The sequence below is a fragment of the Bombus impatiens genome, unplaced genomic scaffold (genome assembly GCF_000188095.3).
Source record: "Bombus impatiens unplaced genomic scaffold, BIMP_2.2 scf_0637, whole genome shotgun sequence".
In the NCBI taxonomy this organism is placed as follows: Eukaryota; Metazoa; Arthropoda; class Insecta; order Hymenoptera; family Apidae; genus Bombus; species Bombus impatiens.
Genome location: NT_177056.1, coordinates 1,070,369 through 1,095,550, shown reverse-complemented (window position 1 = coordinate 1,095,550; position 25,182 = coordinate 1,070,369). Strand labels below are relative to the sequence as shown.

At 38.0% G+C, this 25,182-nt stretch overlaps 1 protein-coding gene across 6 annotated transcripts in view; it reads right to left on the bottom strand.

Moving 5' to 3' along the window:
• The window catches only part of LOC100746746, a 317,300-nt gene that overhangs the window by 110,876 nt on the left and 181,242 nt on the right, over nt 1–25,182 (bottom strand). Inside the window, exon 1 of one of the 6 annotated variants that reach the window (XM_033322391.1) lies at nt 6,055–6,230. The exons of the other annotated variants lie outside the window; for them this stretch is intronic. The gene's annotated coding sequence lies outside the window, so the exon portion shown is untranslated. Of the gene's footprint in view, nt 1–6,054; nt 6,231–25,182 lie in introns of those variants that run through there. 6 annotated transcript variants of the gene reach the window in all.

Sequence of the window (25,182 nt, the reverse complement as noted above, 5' to 3'; positions counted from 1 at the left end):
TAGGGATTCTCCTTTTTCTGTTATTTTCGAAATACAGAATTAAAGGTAAGAATGGCCTTTTGTTATGAAAATGTTCCCTTCCCTTATAATTATTATTCGTATATTTCGTAAAAGCAGAACAAATCGTGTACATTTGAAGAAGATATTTTAACAAAGAACTTTTGTTACAAAATTTTTTTCTAACTTTTTCTCTACGAATTTGTTTTACCAAAATACAGAATGAAACATAGAAACGCGTCACATTTTTTAATACAAAAATTTCTTTTCTTCTTGTTTCTTTTATATAATTATTATTCGTCAAGATTCGCGAATTGTTCATATAGTATAAATAAATATAAATAATGTTTATCTGTACGTCAAACGCTACACTTTGATTCATCTTAAATTTCATTAAATTCAAAGAAATATAAATTATTATTTAAAATTTAATTATATAAAAAGAAGAAAAGATTGCTTTATTCTGACATTTACTACGGAGCCTTAACGAAATCTGTTTCACCGTAAAAACATTTCGTTAAACGCCGTGAAAACGAATTCGAGATCATTTCACGGGCTCGATCACCGGTAGCCACACTGATGCAATTTCGAATTGGCTGTTTCCTGCTTAATTATCATGCTGCTTATGGATCGGTGATTCGTATGTTTTCACGCATTTACAAAATGCAATTTTGAAATGCACACGACAAAGTAAATAACCGCTGTGTGACCGTGTAAAAGGCACCTGCTTCCTAGTCTCGTTTAATCCCATTTATTTAATCGCGAATCGATTCGATTTAATTCGACGCGTGTTGAAGGGTAGGGAATATTGTACTGTTGTTATTAGACGAAAATGAACACGCGAACAATTGACCCTGGATATGGAAATTTACGTGAATTAAATGTAAAGAAACTCCAAGAGAAATTAAACTCCGTTATAAATGAGTTTCACCTCTTTATAGTTTCACGAAACCCTCATTTTTTGATAAAATCATTGAATAAATTTGTAGAAAGAGAAGTCATTACTATTTTAACCTAATTTCAGCTACTCGTACATTTCCATAAATTGTTCTCCGCAAAAGTAAAAAATCTTTACCACTAAATGCAATAAAATCATCGATGCACGACGTTGCTTATTAACGAAAGTCGTATTTAAAGGATAAATAGAAAATTTAGCATTTTTTCTCTCTCTAATTGTAAACAAAAAAGAATTTGCAATAAATGAGAAAAAGTATAACGTTCAGACTTTTCAATTGTATAACCTGTAAAACTATTTTTAAAAGCGAAAACCAACCTATCTTCCGCATGAAACATATCAAAAGACGATTCTTCGTTTAAACTCGTTCCCCGCACAAACCAACAGCCAATGAAACCGGTAACCACGTGAAAAAAAACCTGACCATACAAAAGACCTTTCATATCCGAAACCTGTATCACCTTTTACCACCAATCTCTTGCAGAAAACCACAAGAGGAATACCGCAAAGGATACAGGTGTACGAGAGGAGAAACCAATAACGTATGAATCGCAAACGACGAAAAAGAAAAAAAAACAAGTAACTGAGCTCTAATAAGAGAGCAACAATTTTCTAGGTCGAAGTTGCAACACAGGTTTCAGCCACGTCTTCAATCTCATAGATGATGGTTAGTGATAGGTCCAGGCAGGCAAAATACTAGATGATGGTTTTGTGTGCGAGCATTGACCGACTGGATTCGAACTTTCTATAAGTTCACAGAGTTTCGACAAAAAGTAGCCGTAGACTCGAACCAAAACGCAACAGATTCGAATTGCCTATGAGGGAGGCTTTAGGCAAAATAACGATCGAAACTTGCCATCTTTCTGTAAAATCAACAAATTATGCTCGACAAAGTATGCTCGACGTGTCCTCGTTTTATTACTCGACGTATGATTTTTAAAGAATTTTGTTGCAGGAAGAATGAATGGGTAAAAATTTTGGGAAATATTTCTAGGAACATTCCAAAATGTTGGCACTCGACAAACCTAAATTAATAATAAATATTATTAATCTCACGCCTGATATTAATTATGTATATTTTATTTCTTCAAACGGTGTATGAATATGTTAATTATTTACTTGTGATTGAATATCGTCTGGAATTATCGAGGTTAGAGTAAACACATTCGAATATAGTATCTTATTCGACACTAATTATTGCGCCTGCAATTCTTAATTATCGTCAATTCCCCTCGATTCCATTCATCCTATCCGATCGAATTCACCGATAAACGAACAAAGGACAGCGTTATCAGGCTGAAAAATTAATTAAACCGTCGAGGCATGGACTATTAAATTTCACAATATTTAAACCCATACATCTCTATGAACGCTACCTTGGGCGAAGCGAAAAACAGAGGAAATAAAATAAAATAAAAGAGGAGATAAAATATCAGCCGCAACAAAACCCCCTATTAGGTAGCCATCAAACAAAACAGCGGTTAACTTTCATATTTTCTTTGATTAAATTCTAAATTATACAAATATTAAGTACCTAACTCTGTTAAATTCCGAGAATACACTTTGAAGAAAGTTCAAATTTGATTTATGCACGTACTTGATAATGTAGCATACGAAAAAGACACGCAGTTTGGTAATTAACGAGCTTTGTCGTTATATATCAAATTCGTTCGCGTTTCTCAATTCTATTAAAAGACCGAAAGACTTTGAGAACTTTGAGTGATCGTAATTCTATCTTTGATCGAGTGTATTCAACGATGGACGAAGAATCGAGAAAGGAAGCGGTCAAACGAGCAAATAAGGGTCTTTTCACGCGGGTGCATCGACATGATACGTGGGGCTTTTAATTTTAATAATACCGGCAAATTAATTGGATATCGCTGGCGCAGTGGCGTGCCAATGACAGCTCGTACGCAATTTCCGCGTACGCAACACACCCCTCTTGCTGTTTCGCGACGTTCAGCAGCTTGTATGTACGACAATTACGTCGCATTACAGGCTTTAATGGTCGCTAAATTCGCTGGCACTGGGTCTACGGTCGACAGACGTCTGGCGACGGTGAAACTACTCAACCTGCACCGTGATCACATACTATCAGATACTAGATATTTATAGAGAATTTGTTATGCCTAACATTCGAAACTATTCAATTTCTTGTAGAAAGATTATACCGTAATTGGAGCAGATCATAGTTTCAAAATCAATGCAGATGTAAAACGAAATTCCATTCGAAGAAATTAAATGAGTTTCAATAATGAATCACGCGTTATAAAAATGTCCAGGTCATTCTTAATTTAACATCGATTCGATTAGTTTCATTTTCTGAATGGAAATTACAATTACATATTTGAAATTCTACATTCGGCAAGAAACTGAACGAAGCTATAGACTATCTTGAATGAAACGCGAGCTTGATCGAAAAATTAGAACCGTTAATTGTTTGTTCGTTGCTACATATCTGCGATTGGAATTGTTGACTTGTGCAGTGTTCCGCGTAAAGTATCGCAGGTAAATTATGGTAAAACTGTACTACATCGACAACCGTATTTATTATAAAATGGACACGAGAATGAAAGGAAGATGAATATCGAGGAGAAAAAAATTGGGAAGGCAGTGATTTCAGTGTGTATCAATAACGGGTAAACATATTTAACACGGGACGATATTTTCTCGATAAAATATTGCCCCGAGTGGCTGTCGATAAACGACGGAAAGAGGAACTCCGTGAGCTCGTATTTCCCTGTGCCCCTCAGGAAATTACGCTCCTTTCTACCAATTTCAAACCTCCTACCCCCTGCGACACCCCGTGTGTCCGGTAGTCGATTCAAGAGCAACGTTGCCAGAGAAAATAACGCTGTCATCGCGAATATCCGACTAACAATAGAAGTCAGACGGCTCGGATAAATCATATTTCGACCAGAAGGTCGATACGTAGGAGTGCTCAATTCCGATCGGTTGAAAAGCAAACTTTCCATCATCAGTTCTGTCTTTTTGATTGGATATCTTCTTCCTTTCTATTTTTTTTTTCTTTTAAACAAACGGGATCGAGTTCGATGAATTTTAATATTTGAAATTATTCTCCCGATATTCTCCGACAGAATGGAATTACCGGATAGACATTAACATAACTTTAATTAAGGCAGCAATTGAACGAGAATGCGAACAATTGATAATTTGTAACGATTCGTGAGAAATTTGTATGTGTTTCGTACACATTTCCCAAACATAATTTGCGAAATTAACCAAACAAGACGAAATACATATGACCTTTTCACCTGTTAACGAATGTCCTCGATCGTAGTACGATGTAATAAACTCGCTGCAAATTGGTCAAAGTATCTGAATACCGCTGACCCGTAGTAAATGCGATATCGCATACAAACATGGTAAGGGAAAATGCAAGGTGTAAAAGGAATTCGTAAATATTTGTACAATATGGACAAAAAATTAGATATCTGCATAATTTATGAAATTAAGCGGGAAAAGGCGAAATATACGTAGTCTTTTCAACCACCTGTGAATCGAATGCCTCGATTACGGTAAAATACGACACAGGATCAACGCAATCTCGTCTCCAACTTCTTCGAACGCTCCTTCAATCCCTTTCAATACTACATTTTCTCATCTCCAACTGAAAGCTCGTGCTGATTCATAAATCTCTTGGAAAGCGTAGCCCGATTTCCACTCATTTTTGAATAAAGAATCGTCGCGCGGAAAAACCACAGCCGAAACACAAAACACTTGGTGAAAGCCGTGCAAACGAGGCACTCTCCGCGAACAAAAATGCAAACAGGTTTCTTCCTGTGGTCGAACAAAAGCCAAACCCGATCATCTTTTAAGCGTAGCCAGCTAAAAGGGAAACAGATGTCGTGTACGATCCTTCTTTTTGGCCACCTTAATTGCTGGCGAATCTTTTAATCCTTTGCTGGCTTTTTCAAACGCGCGCCACGGTTCAATGCCCCGTTTCCAATTACCTCGTTACGCGTTCTATCAAACGGACGTTGAAAACGTTGAACAGGAGGTTCCAACTATGTCGAATTACAAGCTTCATCGAGCTGAAAAGAGAGAGGGACCGGCCTACTGGCTTCTGGCCTACATTCGCTGGTCCACGCGAAACGGTTTCATGAAAATCAGCCATGAAAGGGCCGCTCGAACGATAGTGTCGTCGCTGGCTTAAAACAGAGGCGACCGGATGCGAAAGCTCGGTCACGTGCGAATGTAATTTTCAAATAATCGTAGAGAGGCTTTGGCAGATCTTAAGTCGGAACGATATGACGTGTCGCGGCAAAGAGGGAGGGGGACAGAGAAACGACTTCCGCGAGGAACAACTATGACGTTGGTTGTGGCTTTTTTTCGACGTCCTTGACCGTTTTTTTTTTTTTTTTTTCAAAGAAACGTCTTGTCCTTTGGGAGAAGATTGACGAGATTTAAGCAGAGTTTGAAACGAAAAAGAAATATGCAAAATAGCCTTGTATCTTTCCCCTATCTTTTAGCCTTACGCTTACCTTGAACCCTATTTCTATTCTTAACTTTACCCCTATCTTCAACCCTACCTCTATTTTCAACATCAACCCTACTTTGGACATCATCCCTAATTTAAACCTTATATGTACGTGAACCACGTTTTACACAGTCCTATTGTGTTTGAGATTCTATTTTGGGATCAGGGAACAAGTTAAGAACATCGTTCGTATGACATATTAGTTAGTTATATCGTATTTATTATATTAGGTTGTCCAAAGAGTGTCTTTCTTTCGCAAACATGTTTTTTTACAACAATACACCTTCGTAAAATCGTGAAATGTCGCGGTGTTTATCTCAACAGAACAAAACGGATCGCACGTAATTCGACAAAATAATATAAAACAAAAAAACGTTGTGCGTCTATTATTTGCTCATAAAACGAAAGAAACTGTTTGGACAACCTAATATTTATTATTCTATCTAATATATCGTGTTACTATATATGTATATTATATTTAAATTGTGTTATTATACACGTATATTATATTTAACTTATATCGTGCTATTAACTATAAAATGTCTGCTATTATCATTACTTATTATCATTACATTTATAATATAAAATTATTTTTCTGTACCTTTCGCTGCGTAGATGAATATCGCTACCGTTGCTGTGGCGTCGTTCCATTACAATCACAAACCGATCGAAGTACACCGAACACAAGTCACGTAAACAATAGACGAGACGGATTCATGTTTATGTCACGTTCGTCTCCCGAAACGTCGCTCTAATCCTCACGCGTCGAAAACCGAAACGTAACTACCTGATCTCTCTTCTGATTTCCGCCTATAATGAAACGGCGAAGGAGTGGGGGCAGGGAGGGGGTATATCATAATACTACTCTATGCAAGTTTCAAATTAAATTGTTCATTTTCTCATGCTTTCGTATTATTTTCATTATTATCGTTATTTTGTTTACTAGTATTTTAAACAATTATTTTTCTTATTATTTGAAACGATTCAAGCTTGTGCGATGCGCGGTATAGAAAATATAACGCGTGATTCTTACTCAATGGTAGAGATTTCCAGCTCAGTAATGAATCATAAGTCTGATTTCGGAAACTGGAAGTTAAAATAGCGAAATTAAAGAAGTTAAAATTAAGATTAAATTATATTATAAGAGAGAGAGAGAGAGAAATAGACAATCTGCTTTTATTGAATCAGAACTAATAATCCTTACCAGAAATATAACTCAATCTTTATTATATTTTAATTTATAATAATAATAATTTAATTATGGAGACGTGGATTACAATTGCGAATAATATTATAACTATCATAGCTAAATAATTTGTGGAAAATTGCACAATAAGGCACATAATATGAACGAATATATAAAATATTCAAAGCACAGTGTCTTTTATAATAATTGGTAGATAAAACAACTTTCTATCTTAATTACATTCTGAAAAATATGAATTTGTCTAATGTATAATTTGTGATATATGATAGAATAATTTGTCTGATTGTAATTACAAAGTACTATGCTTTAGATATTTTGTATATTTTCGCATACTGTAAGTACTCCGTATTTCTCATAGCATAAAAAATCCGCAAGCTAAGAAACTAAAGTTTAAGAGCTGCTCCCATTCCAATTCAATCAAGTCTTCAGTTCCTCCAAAAAATCAGAAGAAACCTCACAACAGGCTGGGCCGAAGAACACGATAACACCCTTAACAGTGACCGAGAACTGCATGGTTCGACTTGATAAATTTATCGTAGCGTAAAAATAATTAATCAACCAATCATACGATTTGCGTAATACCGTCAAAATAAATATTTGTACAATAATTCCTTCGAAAGTAGACGTCTGAACCCGAAATCCTACATCTCGAAGCTTCCAAAATATCGTAGCAAGGCCCGAGGATCTGCAGCTGAACATCGCAGACCCATCGAAAGCGTCCAACTCCTGGATGAAACATCTCGACAGACACGCGTCAGGTATCGTCAGAATCGAGGGCAGGGGATGCTGTGAAGGCTCCGGTTCGAAAGTTCATCCCACTCTTGTCATCCCCGCTAATAGTTTAAAAGGGCTGGGAGCTGCTTTCATCGCGACAGACGTTCGCCATCCACCCTTATTCTACCCGTCCTCGAGTTTTCGTTCCCTGGCCAGTCGAATGAATAAATAGAATGAATTTAATTTCCCTCTTAAGGCGTACATTCAACGCTGAGAGGCCAGATAGCCAGGTTGTACCGACGTCTGTCGTAAATACCGGCTTTGAATAGGGGATCCACGGGTGCCTGTTCGAAAAATCATACGGAAAATCATGGCAGAAGGGGGTTGAAAAACACGATAATGCCATTAACAGCGAGCGGGGGCCTCGTGGTTTAACCTGGCGAATTTATCGTAACTTAAGAACAATTAATGCGCAACTTTTGACGCATTGTTTCGACTGTTCGTGGGTGGCATCCGGCAGAATGCTGTTTTCCATCCTACCCCCGCGGTTTTCGTGCCCCCCGCTGCGTTGTTCCCCGCCGCTGTCTATTGTTTGCCCTGTTCCCCGAGCTCTTTTCGCCATGCTGGCAATTTACAGTGCCACTTCCCCGCCAGCAGACAACGTTTATTGCCACTCCTTTCTGCACTGGAATTTTCGTACTGCGGAGCTTCATTCTTTTTTTCTTTTTTTGGTATCCCGCTGTTTCTGAACTTTTTATCGTTAGTAAGTTACGTATCTAGGATATACGAAGAATAAATAAATAAAACAAGGAGCAATATCTTCTGTTTACAGAGTTCACTATGTAAGAGGACAGTCGAGCCACTTACTTGCCCAGTTGATCGATCTCGTAAAACGAGAAACAGAGAAATTCGAAGAAAGCTAAGAAACGTCAGAACTGTCACGCTTCAATGAAAATTTGCCTAAATGTTCTATATATAGATCAAATTGAAGTAGATATATCTATATAATTATATCGCTGTTTAGATAATAATCGGTATTAACTTTGGTAAAAATACCTGTATGTTCTCGGTAATTGCAAACAATGAAGTTCTGAAATCCGTTGTTTTGGCGGATTTCGTAATTCTAGTCTTGAAATAAACATCGATCAAAGTGCTTCGGCGCCAAAATTTCGAAATCATTTGCAGCATCGAACAATGGTACGTAAAAGATATTACCTTATAGAAGAAATATAATGGGATATATAGAAGATAGGTATCAGCAACGGTAGCGACACATTACAGAAAGAGGGAGGGGCGTAAAAATGGACGCGTGCACGCGTGCGTTCAACACGTGTCGAAGAGGACACGCGACAGTTGACGCTAAAGTGCATACGGATCACGGATCAGAGGGTCGGCTGGGTCGATCGATGGATACAGGTGAATAGATTTACCCGGCCACACGTGCCGCGTGAAAGCACCGGCCGTGAAGTGGAATCAAGTGGTATGAGGTCGAAAGTAGTCAGACATAAAGGTACGGCGACCTGAGCCCAAGAACGAATCCATCTTTCTTTCGAGTACAGCTCGAAATATAAGTTAAGAGATTTTGTAGAAAATTTGTAGACCGCGCGTAAACGAAATTTTATATTATCAAGATAATACGATTATATTGATTGATTAAGATACCTTGAAAATCAATCGATAGAGTACTATAAAGTAGAATTCTTTTAAGATTTAAAGTCAATCCTTATAATTTTTGCAGAAAATCTTTCATCGAATCTGATGGGAGGTGGGTACAGTCTTTAAAATAACTTGGGCTGGCTAGAAATTTAAATGAAAGTATTTGAGATTGAGATAAGATCGGAAGGAAGTACGAAGATTGAATTTAGATTGCCCACTAAAATAAAAATCTAAATTATCATTCAAACTTCGAATTTTCCTAAATTCTATCATCCGCTCTATGATATTAACAATAAATGAATAACTACAGTAATAAATAGAAAATAAATAAGAAATGAAAATAATAACAAAAACAATTTGGTAGTAAAACATACAGCGTTAAACTTTAAATAGTTTATTGCTATTCTAGGCTATGTCCATCTTAATCCCAGACAAAACACGTTCAGCCTCTTTTTGCGAAAATAGAGAGACAAAACGGGACATGGCATCGTATAGCCTGGCAGTCCTAAATTATTTCCCCCTAGGAACGAAAATTATTCATGGCCAAGCAGAAATCTTGGACCTCGTGATTTCACCCTGTCTTTCGAGCCCTTTTCCCTTGTTTTGCTTTTAGCGTTCTTTGCATTCGCCGCTTCATGTTCTTCGGCTCGTTAACCATTGCCACGAGTTACGTTGTTTCTTTCTATTTTGTCGCTAGCTAGACGTCCGGTTGAATTATTAACCACGTAAGCCTCCAACGAGCGTGTTTGAAGTTGCACTAGTTTAGGCATCAACGTTTGAGCTTGATGGGCAGGTTTCGTTTAAATGTGGTCAAAATATAAATCGTACAAACTCCTCTCCTCTACCATGCGATAAAAAAGAGGCAAACCAAATTTCAAGTTCACTCAAGATCGGCATAACGAGAACCACAAGTATACACACGCGAAACAAAACGCATATCGTCATAAAAATTCACAATTTTCTTCGAATTTTCTACTAAAATAGAACTTCCACTTTCCCTTTCTCCGAAGAAATTAGAAATGAAATTCCAATCCTTCGTCAAGACAACCAAAACCATAACTCACCAGACCTACAAGCAAATCGTTATCATCACCGCAGCTCCCGATCCTCTTAGAAATCCCGAAACCTCAAAATCGTCGTCCGGAACAATGAAAATTCTATCATCTTCTCTTTTTGTTTAACAGAAAAATCTGATAATTTCTACCAAGTAGAATTTAAAATAAAAATTTCGGTGCCAAAGGGATCGTACAACGAATTCGTAAAGCGAAAACTACTTATATGCGCAAAATATTCTCTGTGACAGTCGATAGTGCCCTCTGAAAACTAATAGGATTCAGAAGCAGAAATGGCGAGCTTTTCATCCAGGATACGCGTGTAACAAGCCGTGCCTGCCTCGATGTCCGCTCGAACGTTTACATGACACGAAAGCCGGGATTACAAATGGGCGCAGAAAGGTATTCCCGTTCGGCACGAATCCTCGAAAACACAACATCAGGGACGTAGCAATAATTGAACGGCTGTATTATCGCGTATTACGCGGCGGCGACTTGTCGACGATTCCCTTTACGTGCTTTTAATGCTTTAACTGGTCCCATTAAATTTTTCTGCCATGACGATCGATGATCGATGGTTGCCTGTTGATGAAGTTTCCACTCTCTGTCGCGTCTATCCTCGCGTCGAAGCGCGGTTAGATTTTAAACAATCGTCGAATGATTCGAGAGATATAATCTCTGATCAACTAATTCAAAATTTCACTTTTTCAATTACGATACTGCTATTACGAATAGCAAATTGTTTTCGGCCATCGGTGGTTAATTTGTTAGTGTATAATAACATAGAGCCAAATTCATCACAGAGTTACATTCATCGAAGAACACGCCTGTATCCTCGCGTGTAAAATCAGTTCAACGTCATTAAATATGTTTGGTTACTTGCTTAAATTAATCGCGTGCTTAGCCCTGATCGCCGCGTTACGATTTGGATCTGAAAATTTTTTCCAAAATTTCAGATGTTTTGTAGAATAATGAAGTTATAACCTAGGTAAGGGAAATAAATTTATATTAGTTAAAAAAGAAGAATCACAACTCAGTCGTAATGGCGATCGACATAAATTTTTACGTTCATAATAAAAGAGCTAAGAAAACTTCCGATGCATGACGAGACAGTTGGAAGATTTTCGACGGAAGTATCCTGTATAGTATGTATAACACGACGTTTACTGTTTGCAATGGAAGCAAATTAGTCAGTGTTGAAATAAATTTTTGTTCCACACACGTACTGTGTTATCGCATATCGAGTGTTTTCCCTTTTCTTTGAAAACAATTTCCACGTACGAATCTATTCTGGCTGGGCGATGCAGGCAAAAATAGACGATCAGCGGCAAATCCGTTTTTAAAATTTCGCTCATGCACATCCGATCTTCATCTCGAAAACATTCGAATACCGTAACTCGGTATCTCAAAAAGCAAAACGAGAAAAAAAGAAACACAAAACAAAACAAAAAACAGAGAAAAAAGCACCAACAACTGGCCGAACAAATCACGCTTCAGGATTCTAGTGATTTCCATCAATCGATAGGCAAGTTGCATCTCTGTGGAAAACGCCGAAAAAAGAAACAAAAGGGACGAAAAACAAGACTAGAATAAGCCGTGGAATTTTCCGACAAAGGTTTACACGTAATTGAAAATCGAATACCGATATGCGTATGTATACAGATATATTGGAAAGCTGCGTGTTATTAGCCTAATCAAAATTTACATACATCATTATTTAAAACATTGTTTAAAGTGACTAAAATATTGAAAATAATTATGCAACATATTTAAATAGTATTACAAATAATCATTCATAATATTGATATATTCTAAAACATAAACGATAATTATTCAAACTATAATTAATTATTTATAGGTATAAATTATATAGTAAAATGATAAAATTAAACTGGAACTGTTTCGATATAAGTTTCTTAGTAATGTGACACATTGATATGGTGACATATAGGTACATATATGGAAAAATCTTTTTTCAAATAACATCATGCAGCAACAGATATGATTCCAGTGAAATTTATTACGTTTCACGAAAGTGACGTATGTGACGTAAACTGAAATTTTTTATCCACAGCATACAATTTATTCTTCTATTTATCCCAACGCTGTAATGTTTACTGTAATTTCAGTAATTGTGATATTTCCTCACTCCTGGTTAAACGAAGTCGAAATTCGAGAAAATGGAAATTTGCGTTTAGCTTGTTAGGAAATTCGCGAATCGAGTGAACTACGAATTTACAACGTAAATCCGAGCTCCTCAACGCGAACGCACAGCCACGTTATTAACTTCATTCGATCTACGAGTCCAATATCACGAAAGATCCTCATTGCACAACATGAAAATTCACGATATAAATTTGTTTAGAATATAGACAAAGATCTAGAAAATATTTCTCGTAACGACGAACTAAGCGCCTTTTTATAAAATAAAGATTATACCCACGTACAAGGAAATCAAAATTTTATGTACAAATAAAGCAACAAAATGAAACAAAACGCTAACGAGATAAATATTTTAATTGGTTATTTCATAACAAAGCAGGGTATTTCATCGGAAACGATGAAATTTAGCGAACCTCATAAGCAAAATGAAACGCGTAAATATTCCTTTACCTTCATTGTAGGGATTAAAACAGTGACAAGCGGAACTCTCTGTTACAAATTATAATAAATGGAAAATTTTCCTGGCTCAACAATAGATTTTTATATTTTCTGAAAACCCCGATCAACCGTATCGATAGAAATTTAGAAAGAAACAGAAGAAAGGGAAAAAGTTAGTATAATATCTTCCTGTTAGTTAAAAGATCTACCTGCAAAGCAAATGTTTATGAAATACAGAATTAACTTTAAGCACCTAAACAGGAAATCATCAAAGAAATCTATTAACTTAATTTTCAGAATTATAATAAACAAGTTGTTGCGGAAAAAGGGATGAAAAATCGTAATCTGGAATTGATCTAAACTTAGTTCGAACCTAACCTCGAAAAGATCTAAAAACGGGAATTCTAACCTCCTAGAAGACTATGGAGCACAGCATCGAACCGTTGTTCACGTGGGCAAGACAAAACGAAGAGCGGCAGGGCGACGATTCCAATCGATGCCCGGCAAAATGCAAATCATGCTTCAGGATTTTCGCGATTTTCGTGGAGCAGACAACCACGAGGAAGACAAAACGGCGAAAAAAAAAAGAGAGAGAGAGAATAGTGGTTGGTGCAGGCCGATGGTGTCTGCCAGGCAGACGCGATATCACGGAACAACGGTGCACACACATTGTGGCCAAGCTGGCTCGTTATTGTTTCATGCTGCAAAATATCGCGTTCTATTTACGCGCCGCTGCTAGCCACGTTGAAAATTCGCTGGTCCGCGGGATAACGTGCCTGTCATGCCATCCATCTTACATAGAACAGGGTTAACCATATGGAATGGTTACGTGGTAATTGGTGTGAGAGCGTTTGATGACGTTTAATTTCGCTTAGACTCACAATATGTAGATTCCTTGGGGAGGAAAAAGTGCAAAATTAATTCTTAGGTTAGGAACGAAATAGAATTAGTTGAGATTAACTCTACGTGCATGGGTTTGAGGTTAGATCGGAGAGGTTCGACGAGATGTGATATAGTTTAGATCGGCAATGTAAGTAGATTTTCTTCGTCCTCTCCTGTCTTTCTTCTTTCTTAAATATCGTAAAATTAATTCTTGGATTAACAATAATAATAGATTGGCTAAAATTATTATGACGTAGTAGCTAGTGTGCGGTGTTGTATTGAGAGCGTTTCAACGAATTTCGTTTAAGTTACATTTACGATATAAGTAGATCATTGCCTTTTTCTGGGAAAATTGAAAAGTTACTGGATAACTTGTGTTTAGATTAAGTTTGTTACAAGAGAGGGCGCTGGTTTCGGCACCTTCCTCGAACTTATATCTCATTTCCATCAGAAAGAAAGAAAAGACATTGCCGAACGATTTCATCGAAGAAACTAATTTCGTTAAAAATTCACGTCTCTGGAAAATGGGAATCGTGGAAATAAACGAAGGGATAAGAACGACATTGCGAAAATAGCGTCGAATGCGATCCACGGCGAGGCAGAAAAGTTGGCGAAGGAAGCGGGCTATTTATAAGACGGAAGTGGCACGGCCAATTTGAAAACAGCAGGAAAGTGTGGCCTGGACTCGTTGGAAACTTCTCGAGAAGTTCCGCCGGATTCACCTCATAATTCAGGGGCTGGATATTCTTGCAGTCGTCTCGTATTTTCATCGAGCCTCAAAACCGCCGCGAATATAAATTTTCACCTATTCGCCGACTTCGACGAGACATCAAGTCGTTGAAAATGATGAAACGTCGGTGTACGAGTAGTTAAACGCTTCGAAAAGGACAAGTTTTGATATTTGCGATGCCGAGGACCTAAAAATACATTAGAAAGTATATTCTATGCTTTTTACTTTTACTTCCGATTTATCTTTCCTTTTAATGAAATTTTATACTTTTAACTTTTTTATTTACGGTCTTGAGACCTCCGTTATTTATAGTAAACTGTTTTGTGGAATAATAAATTGATGGTAATAAATTATAACAAATGACTGTTATTAAATACACAAAGTTGCGTATGGGAAATACGCAACTTTAATAAAATAAATGTTTATAAAAGAAGGTTTTTAAATTCCTCGCGAGTGATGTTTTTAATTTTGGAAAATGTATAGTACGTTTATTCACGTTGGAAATTGCCAAAAGTCTAGATTTAATGAAAAAAGTAGAAAACGAATGTGAAGAAGAAGTCATTCGAATTTTGCCATCGAATATTTTCATTTTTATTCGCTCTTTTATTTTTGCAAATTAAATTTCATGGACACGCATTTTCATTAATATAAAGCACTGGATTTCCAAGGAGCGTATATCGGTTATCAACGTGCGTTTATTAAAGTCCAACGACGATAAAAATTGGTAGCAGTATAAATTCTTGCTATCGCTGTTGCTCGTTATATTAGTTTGCTTTTTCCAAGGTTATACATTTCTATTTCGTCCATTACAACATTCGTTTGCTTCGGTCCAAAACGAAATTTGCTACGTTATAAATTCTTATTTCACTGTCTACAATGCTTCGTTTCTCTGACTTGACATACGAAATTTGTCTAATTATTCCATCTAGATGTTAGTCAGTTAATTATTCCATCTAGATGAATCACCTCGTCTTCCATTGACTCTAACCTCGACCGCTTCTCTTAATCATCATCTAACTCCTTTACTTACCCAGCGACTAATTTTACAGATAACATTAATTATTGAGTCAAAGTTTATCGTCCAACGATAAAGTGTCCAACTTAACCCCCTTTTATTTATCAAAATACATTGAAAAATTCGAAATTCCCTGTGTTTTTATTTTTTAAATAAAATTACATCGTACGAAGAAAAGATTGAAAAATGTCGAAAAGCCTGAGTGGCCCTAATTCGATATCAGGGACTGCGAATCGACAAGATGAATTATTAAACGCCAATTCGAAACGTTTCTTCGGCAAAGTACCATTTCACGAAGGTTGGATGAGAATTTTCCATTTTGTTCCCCCACGAACTCACAGTAACTCGAAATTAAATATTCATAATTAACATCCGCGAGTACGAGAGCGTATAGGGTGGGCGAACAAACAAGCAAGGGACGGGCATTTGATCAAAAAGTCAGCCTCTTTCTCTGTTTTCCATGTCAGGCTGCGCGTCTCCGGCTGAAACAGGAAGCAAGGGTCCCTGCTATCGTTTGCTCATGTTAACGAGACCCTTAATTATGTTTACAATCTACGGCGAATAAACTGTTCGTTATTAATGGAGGTCAAACCAGGGTCTAACGACGATGCGACCGTGTTGCAGGTTACGACGCACTCGCATAATATTTGCCTACGGAAGAACGAACCCGCTTTCGCCGAACTCTGACATCTTTTTTCCCTTCTACTCTCGCATGATCTTTCATGGATTCGCCCGGAAAATTGCATTCGTCGTGCGGTAAATGAAGCTTCTACGAGAATTTTTAGCAGACATCGGAGAAAGGCCATGTAAGCAACGTTAGGTTACGTTACATAGCAAACCGAGCTTAGATTGTAGGTTAGAATAATTTGCGAAGAGTCATTTTTGAAATATGATTAATTTTGAATTCCGGATGGGTGTGATATATCTCGAAAGATGGATATCTTTATGGCTAACGTCTGAACCTCGACTATCATTAATTTCAGTATTAATTGAGTTTGCTATTTCTGCGATATATTTCAGCAAAAATATGCATCTGCTCACAGATGGTAATATTTGTAAAAGATCGATTGCTCAGACTGTATTTCCATCCCATAATTTTTTAACGAAGATGAATTAAAATTATTACAGATACTCTCTGATTTCTTCGTAAAGTAGCAACCACCGTCGACCAGCGAATAAACAAAGAAGTTGCTGCAATATAATTAAAAGCTATATTCCACTTCTCAAACGTAATTAAATATAACATTCCAATTTCTTAACGGCGCTTCAAAGAATTTCAATCTTCAGAATACAGTTACCCAGCTTTCGTCTTCGGCATTAAAATTCCTCCGTTATAAACTTCGAAAAGAGCAATACCTTCATCAAACAAACATTAACAATCGAACAAATATTTCTCCAACGATTCTACGGATCCACTAAAATCCTTTTCAGGAAGATTATTTCTATAATGTAGAAAAGAAGAAACAAGATACAAGACCACTTCTACGATATAAAAGAGAAAATGAAATTACTTAGTGCCAGATGAATGGAAAAGTCATTTTTCATTCTAGGATCGTCTATGCTCACAATTAATATAACTCTCTCTCTCTGAGGAACAAATTTCTTGCGCAGGAAAGAAAGGAAGGAAGAAAGTGGTAGACACTCGAGGGAACGCTAATTAAAATCGCGAAACAATCGAACTCAATGCGAAGCCATTTTTCTCAATCAGGAATGAGGGGAAAGAGGCGATCGTGCCGCCATCAACGGAGGTAGCGCGCCTCGTAATTTCATTAAGTCCACTTTAAAACGATCTTAATTCCAGATTACAGACCCGCTTTGGAAAATTCGCGGAATTTCCAGAAAGACGTAGACGTTAATCGATCCTTCAACGCGGCACAAAGGCGCCATTTGTCTCGAGATATTTCATTCCGGAAACGAGTCGAATTCTTTGCGAAAATTTTACATCGAATTTAGTCAAATCTTTTTCTTCTTTTAGCAAATTTTAACGTTGCGTTAATTACACTCAAAGTCAAATGAGATTTTTTCAGCGGAATATTACACGTCTATCCAATAAGTAATATAAAAATAGTATGTAATTTTATAATAATATAATTATAGTCTTTGATGTAATTATAACAAAAGAGATAGAATTATTTTATATCATTTTTAAAAGATTTTAAGGGAAAATCTGATGCCCGATATTTTACTGAAATAAAATCATATTATCTTTTGTGTTACGGTAATATTATTCTGCAAAAGTAATTCCTTTGATAAATAAGGGCCTGGATTATTAATGAAAATTTGAGTTTGATAGGTTTTTCTTAACCCAAGGGGCGAGAGAGAAAAGGAAAGAACGAAGTTTATGTTAATTTGGTAGATTTATAAATAAAGTAATGCCTCGTGATCGACGAGCAGAGCTTTCCTCGTCAGCGCTTTCGGTATAAATTTGAATATTAATTTATGACTGCTTTCTGAAAAAATGAATGAACCGACAGCACCCTATAAATATTCAAGTAACCTCATTCTTCATTCTTCCATAAAGCAGGAGGCTTCCAGCTGTTAACAATAAATAAATAAGCACGTGTTCAACGTAATATTTTTTCCCATATTCCGTCTCTGTACGCTTTATGGAGAAGCTCGGCTGTAATCTACATTTACGTAATTTACAAAATTAGGATGCGTTTTATGTTTCAAAGAATTCCAATGTTCATTTATTATCGCTCATTTGATCGTTTCAACGTCTCGTTGGATTTCTAAATTTACTGTGAATTTTTTATCGATATTTCAAATTCTATTTTCATTGCAAATGCTTCTGTTTTCCGTCGCGTCTTCTCTCTTCGAATTCTTCGACGCTTTGCATTTCGCCTAACAATCTATTTCGTATTATTTACAGGTCCTTCGTCTCCTCGGCTCTACGAACCACGAGGTTTCTCTTAATTCTCCGATCTTTCGTAAAACATTCGGAATTGATCTCGAATTTTTTATCAATATTTTGATCTTACTATTCTCCACAGTTTCTACCGTTCTATTTCTTCTGCGAACTAATGATTTCCTTCCATTTATCTCATTCTTCCTCCACCTCGGATTTTCTGATACGTCATAGAATTTTCGAAATTTGTCCTGCAATTTTCATTAATTTTTCATCTCTGTTTCTACAAAGAAATAGCTTTCTTTCATTCCTCTATCACGCCACCCTCTAAAAATCTTAATTTCTCTTTCTAGAGCCCCATTCTCTTCCTTTGTCTTCATTTTCGCCCTTTCGCCGACCTGGTCGTCGTCCCAACTCCCCTTTCTTCCCTTCTTCCCTCACTTTCCTACTCCGTAGTTGCATCTACGGTGTTCCCAACTCCTGATAGGTCCAGCCTCGTCCCTTCGAAGCTGCAGGGCGAACAACAACGCACGATTTCCGGCTGAACCCCGTCTCGGTTCCATTACCGCGCGCGTATTATTTCACATCAAACGACGCGATGCAAAATAGCAGAGCGGCGGAGATTCCGTCGGGCTCCGCGTTGAATAATTAGACGCGGTTTTGACTTGCAAAAAACGCGGCACACACACACACACGTAGGTACCGAGTCACGTCACGTGATACACTCGCAAGAGCAAAGTAGACACACGTGGAGATGGCACACCGGCTATTCTGTCCGCCACCTTCGTCCACGGAAAATCTAATTATCCCTTTCGCAGAAGCTGATAATGCGCCTGGACACGTTAGAGGCACTGGAGTAGGTTGGAAGAAGCGAGAGGAAGAAGAGGTGTGTTTTGGTGTTTGACGCGATACGAGCTTAAGGGAATGATGTATTGTTACTATAGCGCAAGAAACTGGTATAGTATTTATTGCAGTAGAATGGACTGATATGGTGTTGATTGGTAGCTTTAAGAATTGTGTTAGTACTGAACGCGTAGTCTGTAGAATTATAACGATATAATATGATGAACGCGCGGTTAAAGAGTACAACGAAGATAATACGAGCTCGAGAGATCGACGTATCGTTTCATTGACTGCAGTGTGATTGATTGTTAAATAAAACCGAATTACTCTACCGAATGTATATACATGTAGTATGGTACGTGCTTAGGCTGTAGATGTAGATTTTTCTTCTCACTTTTGTATCGTGGAAGAAAAATCGAACTCCAGTCGCCGAGATTCGAGAACCTGGGTTCCGAACCTAAGGCGCTAACCACTGCTCTGCCATCGTCCGACACTAGTTAGTGTAGAGTGGTGGTGTTTGCTATCGAGTGCCGCCGCAGGCCTTTTTCCACGATACTACATACAGGATTGTAATTGAACAATATGAGGAGCCTATAATTAAAAACTACAGGAACTGAGAAATGTTTGTGGCAGTATGAATTTAACAGCCTGATCCATCGTTAATCGCGTCGCATAGAAAGTTGATATAATACTTGCATACTAGAAAATCAATCTAACTTACCATAGGAGTTCCATAAGCAAACAGCATATTTCGTTACATTTCGCGCCACTAATAACTACATTATACCTCCACCTCTATAATAATAGTATTACAATGCGAAGCAAACGTACAACTAGGCTTAAAACAAGAACCAAGTATAACCTACATATTAGTCGTACCTAACCTATACAACTCCTAACGATACTGCTGCAAACCCAGTGAACGGTTGAAACAACCTACGAGTTTCGATCGAACGACCGAAATATGGAAAATGGAAAAAGAAGAAAATGACGGAACACCGGGACGAGAGGAAGGAACGCGCAGCCTGTTCAGAAGCACCGTCTCACGGACGAAGAAAACGAGACGACGGGGACCGGGGTAAAACGAAAGAATATAGGAAACGAAGTTAAACATAAAGAGGATGGGGGGGGGAGGGCCGAGACAAGGGGAATGAGAGAAGAGACAAGGAGGAGTTCCAAAGAATCCGAGAATGGACCGCAGAAGAGGAAGTCGAGAATCTGGCCGACGCGAAATCCGTTGGTTTGCGCACAAATTGGATGTTATCTCTCGGCAGCTGGGGACAGAGGGCCACACAAAGGCAACCGGCAAGTCGGTTGCTGTGTAACACACGGTTAACGCACACAGCCACGATCCAGATATTCGAAAGCTTCTGAACGAGAAGCTCCAACGATCCCAGCCATCGAAGTCCAGAAGGAGATTTAACCGTGGAACCGTGTGCTGTAATACTTAGTACACGATTTCGGATTTTCACCGGTTGGTTTACATCTTCTGTAACAGGGATCGCTAACAGGATCTCCTCGAATTCGCCTGCACACTGTAAATACACATTTGGCGTATATCTTTTAAATAGACGTTTTTGTGTGGCGCTGGAATTGTGTTAGACCTTTTGTACGACGATAATAAAAAGTACTGCGACATAAACATCTGTTCCAATGAAGCGTTTCTTCTTATTCAATTCTACGTTTTATTTTCATAGCATCAAGTTTCTGTAGTCGTATGAACGTAGTACCAAGGAATACGAAATTTAATATACTTGGGTCCAATTAACTCCTTGACGTACGATCTAAGCGAGGCCAACTCGTCGTTGTACGTTTTATATTATTAACAGTGTCTGTGTACTACCACGACAAATAAAACTCGTCACTCGAGGACACGTGACCGATTAGTATCCAAAAGCTGTAATAGATACGATAGTGTATCGATACTATTTTTAGTCACTGCATATATTCTAAATTGTTGCAACTACAATATTAAAGTTTTATATTTTCTTTCCAAAGAGTCTATAGATCACGAACGGCGTTTCAATCAGACTATCACTGCTCTACACAATCAAATACACTGTTATTCTCACGATACGCTATTAAACCATCTGAAATCAGCAGCATCCGAACCAATCGCAAAGAAAGCGAAACGATCGCATCATCGACGCTTCGTTATCGATACGCGACGCGTCCGCCATTGAAGGCTCCTCTCGTCGAACACAAATGTACAATGCAAACGGCCATGCACAATACTAAGTGGAATTCTCTTTGATGTCTCTCGATATCCTCCAGGACTTCTCTGTTCTGTGGACCTATGCACGGGATTACCCACTCGTCTTCTGATTTCGATGGACGCCTCTCTAGAGCCGTCCCATTCATCGACGGAGAAAGATAGGAAATAAAAAAGCGAACGCGCGAGAAAGACAGAGATAGAGATGGAAATCGCGTCTCGACGCCAATCGAAGCTTTCTCCTTTATCTTCATCGGTCGCGCGTGTTTTATTGTGCCGGCAAACAAATCGTTCTGCGAGAAATTATTTCATTTAGCTTTGGTCCTCGAAGGAAGAAAATTCCCGGGAAACGGGTACGTGTGCACACGATGCCCTTTGAGCCGTTTTATTGCATCCATTTCGTAGCGAGACAGTTTTGAGCGGATTCCGCGTCTTTCTCCATTTGAATTTTCTCCGAACGAGCTTCTTTCGATCCCGGATTCCATCCTTCCTTGTCACGATCAATTGGAACCGTGTTTATTGCCGTTCCACCCAGTCTTGATCTTTCTTTGAGGTTAGGTTCGGATTGGCTTTCATGCTGACGTAATACCGTAAGACGCGCCAGTTTTAATTTAGACTGCAGATGATTCTGGTAAATCGAATTCGAATTTAGTTTTGTTCTTATCGAATAGCAACTTGATTTTCAAATTAATTTTTTGATAAACGTGAACTCGCATGTGCATTTCTACGGTGAATTTTGTGAATATATTAATTTAGTAAATAATATTTCAAAGGAATAAAAATATTTTAATGTTCTTATGTCGAAACACTTGATAATTCTTTCTAAGTCTAAACTATGATCCTATCGTTTCAAAATAACATTAAATCAATAACAAAAACATTTTAACATTATACTTGTGTAGGGATACTCTGTATAACGAAGCGTGAAACTCTGAATCTTCGCAGTTATTATTTCAATCGAACAATGAAACAACCGTCATCAAATGAAATTACGCGAATCGAAGGAAGAGGAATTCCCAAGCAGCTCGATGTTCGTGAAACCGCGAAATAACCGCGTTGAACGAATTCGAGCTCTTTATTTCATCGGTGATCGCGGACAGTTTAATAAAATTCCGTCGGGGAACATTCGAACGTGAAATCAGGCGGAGGAAGGGAAGATCCATGGAGGGGATCAAAATAAAAAAAAAGAAAAAGAGAGAGAGAGGCGGAAATGGTATTATGGAACGCAGAAATTCGCGCCTCGTCGATCCGAATTACAGCTTACGGTCGATTTTAACGATCCATCGAAGCAGCTGCGGCAAATCGAGCTTCCTCGTGCCACGGATTCTCCGCTGGCTGCCTATGTCCGAGGGGGATGATTGTTTGAGAACTGTAAGGGGTGGGGAAGAAATGGAAGGGTTGCAGGTGGAGGCTTAAGCTCCCTCTTGCCGCTGGAAGATTGGCGAACTTCTCGGCGCGAATTTAATTGCGAAATGTATTTCGCTTGATTATTTTTTAACCGTAATCTACGCGATAGTTCTGGAAATTTAAATTCAATTTAAGTAATAAATTATCTCTCATCTATAGTTGAAAATTCGCGATAGCCAAACAAACCACCATAATGCCTGAGAAACGGAGAAAAATAAAAATCAATATATATTATTGCAACCAAAAATTTGTAAAAATTACAAATTGGAATTCACGTTTTCCCAACATGGCCTCGTTTTTGAGACAATCGGTTCGAAATATCGATGAGAATAGCGCTATACATGCATAGATAGCGCAAAATACTTCGAGATCGATTTTTTCATAAACGACACATCTTACGCAAAGACATCTTTTCACATTTTCGTTTTGGTTTTCCGAGACCATAAACTACCCATCCCTTGTATTTAACTGTACCAAACAAAATCGTAAAGAATCCAAGCGCAATAAAAGTTGACGAAGATCATCTATTCTTTGGCTTTTTTTATTGCTCCGAGAGGCTAATAAAAAGCAATAATAAAAATCCTGCTTGGCAATTTCATATGAGAATCCAACATAATAATAAAGGATCACGTAAAGGACCACGACTTCATATCGGGATGAAAAGCGAACGGCGAACCGTAGGAAAACACGCAGCAAAGCAATCATGACGTTTCATCAGACCAACGAGAGTAGCGAATCATTCCGCACGTCGGGTCTGCCAAACAAGCACAAAAGAGGGTATCGAGAGATCTCGAGCTGCATCGGAAGATATCGAAGGAGGGCAAAGAGGATCCGCGTTTTCCCATTGTGTATCGAGATGTAACCACGCACCCTCGTCGTCTCGTGCATCCGCCTACGAGAGTCATCAAGATGTTTATCCGTTTATAAGGGCCACCATCCGAATATTTATTCGCCCAGAGCTTGGTCTGTCTTTAGTTTTAACGCACCACCGTTAAGTCCTCTTGTCTGGATTTGTTAAGTCCATGGAAATCTGTCTTTAAATCTACCTTTTTTTTCTGTCTACCAGAGATAGATTCCTGGAATTTATTCCGACATATCTATTGCTGCCTTTTCATTCATTTTTCATCTTTCTATATCTGTAAAGTAATAGTTCATTCCTACTTCTTCTAATTTGTCGAATTTTCAAAATTTATCTGGTAACGCTTCGCGCGCAATTACATTTCAAGAAATTTTAATTAATTTCTTCGAAGTCAGATTTAACTTGGTATTTGATTTGATCTGTTTTACATTTAGTTTAAGCTTCGAGTTTTATTTTACGTTAAGTTAAGTCGAAGAATCTTCGCGATCGAATGCGGGTTAAATGATCTCACTGGAAAGTTTCATTTTCGCTGTAACGACGTAAAAATGTCTAAACAGCGAAGAAATTGAGAACTATCGATTTTACAAGAGGAAACACGATTTGAAGGGCTGAAAGGCTCGAACGAATTAATTGCAACGCTGCCTTGAATTCTCGGCAACAATTCGGGCAGCCGGTTTCTTAAGAATTTGGCACGGATATCTTTCTCAGGAAACGTACATTGTTCCCTCCAGTGAAAGGGAGGGAATATAAAGTGCCCACCCGGCTCCCATTTAAGTTGTTTTCGAGCTTCAACTCCGGGAAAACACGAAATTTGGTCGTGTGAAAGCAATTCCAGGGAATATCGTATTTAACCTGGTTGGGGCGTCCCTTTCACAGGATATCCCGTAATTTTTCTCGCTAAGAAGAAACCCGCGTAAGACACTCCCTCCGATGTTTCTTCCACATAATCGCGGCTAATTTTTCACTTATACGACTTTTTCTTCTTGACTCTGTTTTTATTTCTCTTCTTTTTTCTTTTTTTTTTAAATACAATTCCGTAATCTATGAATATTCAAGAGGATTAGATACACATGTATTTCACATTTTTAGGGAACTATCAGAACTATAGCAGCTCAATAGCATTTCAATAAAGCGCTCTTTTCATTGATTTTTATTGGTTTGGATGTACAATCTTTACATTTTTACCGCGAGGTCTTGTATTTTCCATTTAGCCCTTTTTTGGTTTACTTTTGTGCAGCATTTTGTCATTTATAGCTCTTGGCAATCTACCGATATGGACAGATCAAGATTACTATAACTACTAATAGATGTTAGGCTAATAAAACTACACAAAAGAAATACAGAACACTCCGCTATATTACCCTAATTTAAATCACACACAATAACCCAAATACGTCGATGTCGATGGAATATAGTTCAAGCAGCACGCACTTCACCGCACAGCCTTTAAACTCGCCGATCAATCGACAACACTCGGCGCCGCACGTTGGAATGAAAGGGTTAAAAACTACGGCGGACCTGAACGACCCTCCCGAATCCGACAGGCAGCAATAATTACGAGGTTCTCGGTGAAAAATCATCAAGGGCAAGTGGAAAGCCGTGGAACGAATGGAATCCAGGTCGTTTTGTCATCGATAATCCATAAAGCGGAACGACGACGTGGCACGGTATCAAGGCGTCATTGAATAGGGGGCGCCAGTGAA